We start from the raw sequence: 9,563 nt of genomic DNA on the forward strand, positions 1-9,563 counted from the left end.
TTCCATCCAGGAACGTTATCTCATATCCTATATGAGGACAGAGCTTATCCTGTTAACCCTTCAGTATTCGTCTGTCTCCAGCAGGTGTAGCAGCTCACCCTTCGGTTCCCTGCTCTAGGCTAGTCAGCCTTTCTTTTCTTCCTTTCTTCGTCAAAATAAAAATAAATACTATTTTTACATGAGTGACAGACTTTTCGTTAACCAGGGGATCCGAATTTTGAAATACTTAGTGAGAGTCTGATTTTTAACAGCTGTTAATTTAGATAAAAGACACATCTTGTCTAATCTTTGCTTGACATCATCCAAAGTAGGAACCAGATCTGATTTCCACCTAAGGGCCAGGACACAATGGGCAGAGAGCATGATTTGATGAAACAGGATCCCCTTATGCACATCTGTATCAAGGGGCAGATTTAATAAGACATATTCGAAATCAGGGTTTATTGGAGGCCCCAACAACTTTTGAGCAAAAGAAGAAAACAGCCCCCAAAATCGCATTACCCGAGGACGCTGCCACCGTAAGTGGAAAAAGGACCTCATTCCTCCACACCCTTTCCGACAGAGATCTGGCTGTTCCGGAAAAGACTTGTGTAAACGCACTGGAGTAATATACTACCATAACAAGACCTTATAACTGTTTTCCTGTAAAAATGCTGAAATAGAAAAGCATTTTGTGCCTATATAAATTTGATCCCCTACTTCTTCTGATAACTCCCGGCCCAGATTCCACTCCCAGGCCACCACAATTGTTTTTTTGAATCTGATCCTGGTTAAGAAAACTATAAAGGTGTGAAATCATCCCTTTCATGGAATCAGCTGGATCGCACCATTGCTCAATTTGAGTTTTCCTAAGGACATATCTGACCCCACTTTTTCCGTGACCAAGAAATGTTTGATTTGAAGAAAACAGAAAATCTCCACAGGCCCTAAATCAAACTTTTCTTGGAGCTACTGAAACGTAATAAAGCTCTGCTTTCCCCAAAAGGATTCAAACCATGGAAGACCCTTAGCTACCCAATGTCGAATGGAGAATAAAGACTGTTCCGCTGGGAAGCGAGTATTGTAATTTATGACAGAGTTAAAAAATATATCTGCAAGGTCCCACAAACTTAAGTTTCCATTGCTGCCAAACCTTTAGGGTTGCACAAGTAGTTGGAGGTAAACATTGCAGTGACTGCCAAGCTGAGCATGGCTGCCAAACCAGAATCTCTAGAGGTATGCCACCCCCATAGTTCTCTCTAACCATACCCATTGTTTTCTCTCTTTAATTCTATGCCAATCTAATATGACCTGAAGCTGCAATGCTGCAAAATACCAATGAATATTAGGTATCCCCAACCCATCCTGAAGTTTATGGCGAAACAAGATCATACGATTTATGCGTGGGGGTTTGCGTTTCCAAATAAAGGTGAAAATTCGCCTTTGCCAGCACTTCAACATTGCAGTAGGGATATGTATAGGGAGAGACTGAAAAAGATAACTCAAATGAGGGAGCATGTTCATTTTAATAGAGGCTACCCTCCCAAGCCAGGAAAGGGCATAGCCGGCCCAAATATCCAAATCCCGAAATATTGACTTTATGAGAGGAGAGTAATTCAACTCAAAAAGATCTGCCAAGGAATTACTAATTCGTATGCCCAAATATTTAATACTTTTATCAGCCCGTTTAAAGGAGAACATTTTTTGCAAACGCAGAAGCTGCTCCTTAGAAACGAAGATTTTGAATTTCAGATTTTTCTATATTTAATTTAAAGCCTGAAACCACGCTGAAATCATTCATAGCTGTGACTACTTTTTCCAGTGAGCCAGCCGGGTCTGTGAGTGAAAAAAACATCATCTGCGGAGAGATAATTTGAACTCCCGAACCCCCAATATCATCTTTGACTGCCAAATAAGAGCCATTGACTTTGACACAGGCCTTTGGGTCTGAGTAAAGTTGATGCAGCCAATTTAGAAAAAAGGACCCAAACTTAATTTTTTCCAACACTCGAAACAAAAAAAGGCTAGTGTACCAAATCAAAGGCTTTCTCAGCATCTACTGAGAGTAGTACCGCTGGGATCTGTTTCTGTTGAACCCACTAGATCAGATCTAGGATCTTGCGCACATTATCGGATGCCATGCAACCTGGGATAAATCCGGATTGATCGGAGTGCACTACTTGGTCCATAATCCTATTCAAACGATTAGCCAAAACTTTTGCTAATATTTTGAGATCAACATTGAGAATCAAGATGGAACAGTAAGATCTGCATTGAGTAGGATCTCTTCCCGGTTTGGAAATGATTACCACACGCAGCAAGTTATACCATTTCAAAAAGATAGGTATTAAATGTGAAGAAAATTTTTTATAAAAAAGGGCTGTAAAGCCATCTATGCCCAGCGCTTTATTCACCTTGAGATCCTTGATCATCTGCGTGATCTCAAAAGACGGGATTTCAGCATTAAAAAATCGCCATTCTTCCTCCGACAGAGAAGGTAATTCTATTTCCTGCAAATACTTATCTATTCAATCCTCAGAAATAGAGGAATTTGCCCTGTACAAGTTACCATAATAAAAGAGTAAATTGCTGACGATTCTCTTGAGGTAACAAGAAAATCTCCCCCTGATCGGATTTTAGCTTGGTAACCAATTGTTGGGACATCTGCTTCTTTAGCTGGCGTGCCAATAAACAACTGACTTTATTACCCCACTGTTCCTGCTGGATCTTTTGCAACTGTAAGGCTATCTGGTCGATCTCCATTGCTTGCAATCTATCCCTCATTTGCAATATTTGGCCATAAATTGCATCTGATAATGTATGCTTATGCTTTTGTTCCAATCGCAAGAACTCAGCTGTTAAAAGTCTCTTATTTCTTCTTCTTGACAAAAGTCGCCCTGGAGATCAATCTGCCCCTAAGAACTGCTTTTAAACTGTCCCAGAGAAGTGCAGGGTCTATATTGTCCAGGTCATTAAGGATCATAAAGTCCTGTATATCCCGCTGCAGTAGGCTCATCAGCCAAAAGGGTATCGTTCAGCTTCCAATACTGCCTGTCCTCATCCTGACTGGAATAATGCAAAGTCAACCACACTGGGGCGAGATCCGACCAAGAGATGATATCAATCTCTGCCTGGGAGAGTCATCTTAATAATAATTTGTCAATAAGAAAAAAATCTATCCTAGAGTAGGACATGGGGGGGTAGAATAAAAAGAGTAGTTTTGAGACCGGATATAGATGACGCCAAGCATCCACTAAATCCCATTTCTTCATAAACAATTTAACAGAAGCTCTAGCTTTCCTAGACACCCCCCCTCCCCCTCCGAATTATCTAGCTTGGGAAGTAGAGTTACATTAAAATCCCCCGCTACAATCAACAATCCCACTCTTTCAGACTGTAAAAAACTATTGAGAGCTAAGAAAAAAATCCCTGGAATCCTCTGAGGGAGCATATACATTTACCAAAGAATAAAGCACCCCTTCTAAGTGAAACTGAACCAATAAAAACCTACCGGAGGGGTCAGCAAAGCTTTTAACTATTGAACCTTTAAAGTCTTTGTGGAATAATATATCCACTCCAGGGGGCAGTGGGAAAAACATGCCAACAGAACAGATTTTCATAGCGCTTTTTTTAAGTGGGTCTCTTGTAGCAAAACTATAGAGGCCCCCCCAGCTAACAAATCAGCTTTGAGGAGCTGTCACTTGCGGGGAATATTTAACCCCTTTACATTTAGGGATACAATTTTTAAATCTGCCATCTAAAGAAATAATAGAAGCAGAAAGAGATAACTAGGCACCCCCTCAGCAATACTTCCATACTTGGGACACTTATCTCCCCATAGACCTCCCAACCCCCAACATAAGAAAAGTCATAAAAGCCTTCCGCATCCTTCAAATCCCAATCTTAGCACCAGTACATAGATTTTCCTCAATAACCCCTTCCCCACCAATCCCCCCTCCCCGTAACTACTAGTGGTGCACTTTGGCTGCACCAAAGAAACAAGTATGGAGGAGTACATGAGAGTCAATATTAAAGAAAATAGAACTGAGCTTGAGTGGCTATTCCCCAGAACCACCTTATGAAAAATAAATATAACTAGCTTAAAAGCTAGTGAAGCAGATTCCTGCTTCTCCCGTCACCAAGGACCTTCAAAAATAGAAAAACCCCCCAAAGCAATAGTAAAATGGAATCTGACATAGCCATCATATCCATCGCTCACAGAACCTGCTGTAAATTGAGGAAGGTCAGCATTGCTTATGGCCCACCCTTCAGCCTTTCTCACTGTCTTTGGAGGATAAAGAATCGCCAGAATTTCTCCTCAGCCTGCGTCTCCCCTTCTCCACTCTTTGTCATCGAGGGACTTCATCTTTAGAAGAGGCAAGCCACTGTTTTCTGCTCGGTCGACGATTTAACCACCACTCCCACCGAGGCCAAGATGGTCTCCGCTTCCATTGCCGTCTTAACTTTAGATGTAGTTCCATGTATGGTAATAGCCAGGCCCAAGGGAAACAACCACCGGTAATGATATCCCTTTTTATGCAGAGCTGATGTCACTTCTCTGAAATCCATCCTTTTCCTTATAATAATCGGGGAAAGGTCCGCAAAGACCACGATCGAGTGTGATTCTCATAGCCATGATTGTTGTTTCCTGGCTACCGCCAGGATTTGTTCTTTAATGGGGAACTGAAGGAAGCAGGCCACAATATCCCGTGGCCTATTCCCCACTAGAACCCAAAGACCGATGAGGTCGCTCAACTTCCTCTGAAGTTGTAGTGGAAAGAGGCTCTGATCCATTAGTTTGGCTCAAGAAGAAATCACTTAATTTTTTTACCACATTGTGGCAATCCTTCTGTTCCTCTGTCTCTGGGACTCCTCGAAATCGCATATTACACTGGCGATTTCTATTTTCGAGGTCTTCCAATTTTGCTTGGAGGTCAGTGGATTCTAAAGTTAAATGTTCATAGTTGTTTTGCAGCATTTTAAATTTATCTTTGTGTGCTTCCAGGCGCATGTTGCATTCATCCACCCGGCGGCATCCAACATTTCCTCCTTCAGATCCGACATCATGGCCATTTGGTCCCTTTTAGAATCACGCATATCTTTCCTGAGTTCGCAAAATAATTGTCAGAACTCGTCCCGAGACAGGAGGTCCGAATGTTGTACCTCCACGCCACCTGAGTCAGTAAGATCTTCTATAATTGAAGAGCCTGATTCTGTGGGCTCGTCGTGGCCTGCAGGCTCTTGCGACTCCGATGTTGCTTTTACCTAAGAAAATTGTCTGAAATCCAGTCCTTTTTTTCTTAGTAGCCATATATAAGAAAAAACTACTACGATCTGGTCCAAAAAAACCGCCTGCTTAATATAAGATGGACAGGGATTGCAGCGATGTAGGTTCTGGGTTAGCCAGAGCTCAGAATCAAGCAGCCATCTTTTTCAAAGGCCATGCCTCCTCCCCCCGATTTACCCGCTTTCTAACAACTTAACCAGCATTCAAAGGAAGTCGTAAGTGCTAAGGAGCAGGCCTAGAAACGCACCTGAACGCCAGGTGAGGTCCAAATCCCGCTGCGCCACAGATAGTGGTAAATGGGCAGCAGCCAAGAAGTTGTGCTGGAGCAACACCAGCAGACGTAGGCCTGGATTTTTAATTAGGTGAAGGAGGCACCTGCCCAAGAGCACTGCACTAAAAGAGACACCTCCTCCTCTGTCCCTGCGGTCCCTTCTCCGGAGCACCACTCCGCCTGAGCGGCAGCATCCTGCTACCCCCTTAAGGTGCAGGCACTTGTGAATCAGTGGCATTTGGAGCAGACCTGGATTTTGGCATAGGCAACTGCCTACAGCTCTATGCCGCCGTCTGCCAGCAGTATGGAGTAGAAAAACACCAACCCAGCCAGCTGTAATATTCAGGCAGCACTTGCAAGAAAACTTTCAAGGGAGTGCAGGGCCTGCAGCGGTTCCATCCCTTGCAGCGGAAAGCCAGTGGCAGGATGAGGCTGCTGCAGGGCTTGCGAGAGCATGCTGGATCACTGGCCTGTACTTTCTCTTCCTGTTGTTGCTGTGGTTGAGCAGTGCTGGAAAGAGAGGCCCACAGGGATGGAAGTTTAGTAAGTGATCTCCCACCCCAGAATGTAAAGGCTTGAGCAGGGGTACTACTGACCCCCAGAGAGCAGGCTTAGGGAGGCAAAAGAAGAGCAGCCGCCGGGCTTAATTTCAGAGCAGCAGGGGTGTTCTGCTTCAGGCAGCCTGCAGGGAAGAAGAGGAGAAGGGGTTGACTTTGAGCAGACAAAGCAGAGAAGAGCCACTCTGCTCTCTAAACCAGCCCCCTCCCTCCTTTTCTATAGGGTAGGGATTATAGTGAAGCAGATATTGCAGAGCAAAGAACAAGTACAAAGGAGATTGGAGTAGCACAAGTTTGAAATTTATGAGCAGCATTGCCAATTGTCAAGTTTTCAACCCTGGCCCTGATGATTAGCACCTACAGCTCGCACGTTTCAAACTTGTATTAATTCAACATCATTTTAGGTCTGTTGCCCAGGGCTTCATTTCTGGCAAAACAACCCAGAATGGCCTTCTGCTACCTTTTTCTGAGAGCTCTAGAGACAGAGTGGGGGCGGCACTGGAACTCAGAGCCGGCCCCAGAGGAGCTGCTCTTCCTGAATGCGAGCAGCCACGTGGCTCTGATGTTTGTGCTGGCACGAGGAGCCCATGAGGGAGAATGGTCAAGATCCAAGAGACAGGATGTGAAAGCCCCACTGCTTCTGCTTCTGCTGGGTGTGTTCACATATGTGTGTGAGTGTTTAGGGGAGAGTTCACGCCCGTCCCTCCCCCACTCTGTTTCCCCTCCCCACCTTGCATCCATACTTCCCCATCCCCACTTCCAATATTAGTTGCTGTGGCAGCAACAGATTTTTTTTTTTTTTGCAGCGAGTGGTCTGCCCTGTCATAACTTGTCCAGTTTATGGTCAGAGAACTTCTTAAATAAACCCGAAAGGTTTGTTTGCTCCAGTTCAGGTCTACACATGAGGAACAAACAGGCCAGAGCTGTCACGTTGGTGCTCGTGTTGCACTGTTTTCATGTTCTAAACATTTTTTTAATGTCGTTCATGGAATATATATTCAGTGGCTTGCAAACATATTCGGCCACCTAAAATGTCAGCAGATTTGTGTGGATTACAAATGATTTTTTACATAGATTGTTTCAGGCAGTATGTTTATTGCAAACCAATTCATTATTTCTCTGCATTTTTTGAAAAGTAAAATTAAAAACAGAAAAATGCTGCTTGTATAAGTGTCCAGCCCCTTCAGACTAGTACTTGGCAGAACCACCTTTTGCTGCAAAGGCAGCTTTAAGTCTGTTGGTATAAGTTTCCTTTGCCCACTGGGAGTGATTTTTGCCCGTTCTTCCTGGCAGATTTGCTCCAGGTTGTTCAGGTTGGTTGGATGATGCTTATGAACTGAAATTTTCAAACAATGCCACAGATTCTCGATTGGATTGAGATCTGGACTTTGACTTGGCCATTTTAGAACATTCACTTTTTTTGGTTTTCAACCACTCCTGTGTTGCTTTGGCCTCGTGCTTGGGACCATTGTCCTGCTGAAAGGTGAACTTTCTCCCAAGTTTTGGTGTGTTAGCAGATTGAAGCAGGTTGTCTTGCAGTTTCTGCCTGTATGTTACATCATCCATCCGTCTTCAATTTTAAGAAGATGCCCAGTCTCCGCTGAGGAAAAGCATCCCCACAACAGGATGCTGCCACCCCATACTTTACTGTTGGGATGGTGTTTGCTGAGGAATGGGCATTGTTCAGTTTGCACCACACGTAGCGTTTTGAAGTTTGGCCAAAAAGCTCCATTTTTGTCTCATATGACTGCAAAACCTTATCCCACGTTTTAGCTGGGTCACTCTGATGCATTCTGGAACTCCAGATGTGCTTTGATGTGGTTTTTCTTCTGTAATGGCTTCTTTCTAGCCACCCTCCCATGCAGGCCAGTTGTATACAGAGCTCTAGATATGGTTGACTGGTGCCAGAGGTGGCTCTATAATGAGGCAGGCTGGGGCGGCCAATTTTGAGGCTGCAAAAAATGCCCCTTTCAGAACGCCTCACACTACCTGCCTCTGCTGCGGCTGCCTCGCACTCATACCTGTTAACTGTCCAGATTCGGCTTGGAGACTCCGGAATCCTGAACGAATTGCTGGGTCTCCGGGCCAATATCTGGAAACTCTGGGTGCCCTGCTGCAGAAAGCCGGGCCTGGAGCAGTGTGCGCTCAAAGAAGGAAGAGCATCAGCACCCATGCCTCCAGATGGGTGCTGATGTGAAGCAACAGTGCCATGCTGCGAAGATGAAGGCCCTTGGTGAGAGTGAATATGCGTGAGGGAGAGGAGTGTGAGAAAGGGGAGGGGTGTGGGGGAGGGGAGGGTGAGAGAGCAGGGGGTGAGCAGGAGGGTATGAGAGAGAGCATGGGAGGTAAGAGAGCGGGGGGGTGGGGGGGATGCTTGAATGTGGGTGCCAGAGAGAGGGAGCCCATATGAGGAGATTGTGAAGGAGTGTGTATGTGTGTGAGAGATTGGGAGATTGTGTGTATGTGAGGGTGCAGGCCTGTGTGAAGGGATTGTGTATGTGTGAGACAGAGCCTGTGTGAAGGGGTGGATGAGAGAGAGAGAGAGAGCCTGTGTGAGGATGTATGTGTGAGAGAGAAAGGGAGCTTGTGCAGCTGTGTATGCAAGAGAGAGGGCCCTGTATGAGGGGATATGTGTGTGTGTGAGAAAGTGAGGGAGCCTGTATGAGGGTGGGTGTATGTACTAGAGAGAGGGAGCATCTGTGTGAGAGAGGGAGGGACAGAGGGAGCCTGTGAGGGGCAGTACTGAGAACGGGGTCAAACTCTGGGACTGGCGAGAGAGTGGAAGGGATTGAGCCTAGAGGTGGAGGGGAGAGATACTGGCAGGTGGAGGAGTTGGGGCCTGAGAGGGCAAAGTGGCCAGGGGAGTAGGGAGAGCGAGTGGAAGGGGGGGGGGGGGTCACTCTTTCAGGGAATTTCTAGGGAAATTGTGCTCAAAATATTTAAAACTCTGCATCTCCAAGTAATAACTATTTTCTGTATAATTTAAAATGTAATTACTTAGACTGTCATGTAAATTGTGTTATTTTGACCAATATAAAGTTTGCAGAATTTTAAGTTTTTGTGTGCAGAATTTTTAAATTTTCTGCGCAGAATTCCCCCCAGGGTTAGTAAATACAGAGGATCTCTGAATGAGTAATGGGAATTGTAAGGGCTAGATAAGTTGGAAGGATGAAAAGACTAGATGGACTGTATGGTCTTTTTCTGTCGTCATGTTAATAAAAACAAACAATTTTCTGGAAAACTAAAATATCTAAACTTGCTCCAGGACCTCACAGGTGGATAGTTTTTCTGCCTGAAGTGAAACAAATGTGAGATCTTTGTCTTTCTCCTCATTTAAGAGCAGGAAAGAGGGAACCTGGCATGAAGTGGGGGCCTGTGAGTGAAAAAGTAGTAGGTGGTGTGATGAACACGTTGTCCTTCACAATGGCTGCCTTCCTTACCCCTCCATCTTCATTCTCCGTTCCCTGTT

This window comes from Rhinatrema bivittatum, chromosome 11 (genome assembly GCF_901001135.1).
Source record: "Rhinatrema bivittatum chromosome 11, aRhiBiv1.1, whole genome shotgun sequence".
NCBI classification, from domain to species: Eukaryota; Metazoa; Chordata; class Amphibia; order Gymnophiona; family Rhinatrematidae; genus Rhinatrema; species Rhinatrema bivittatum.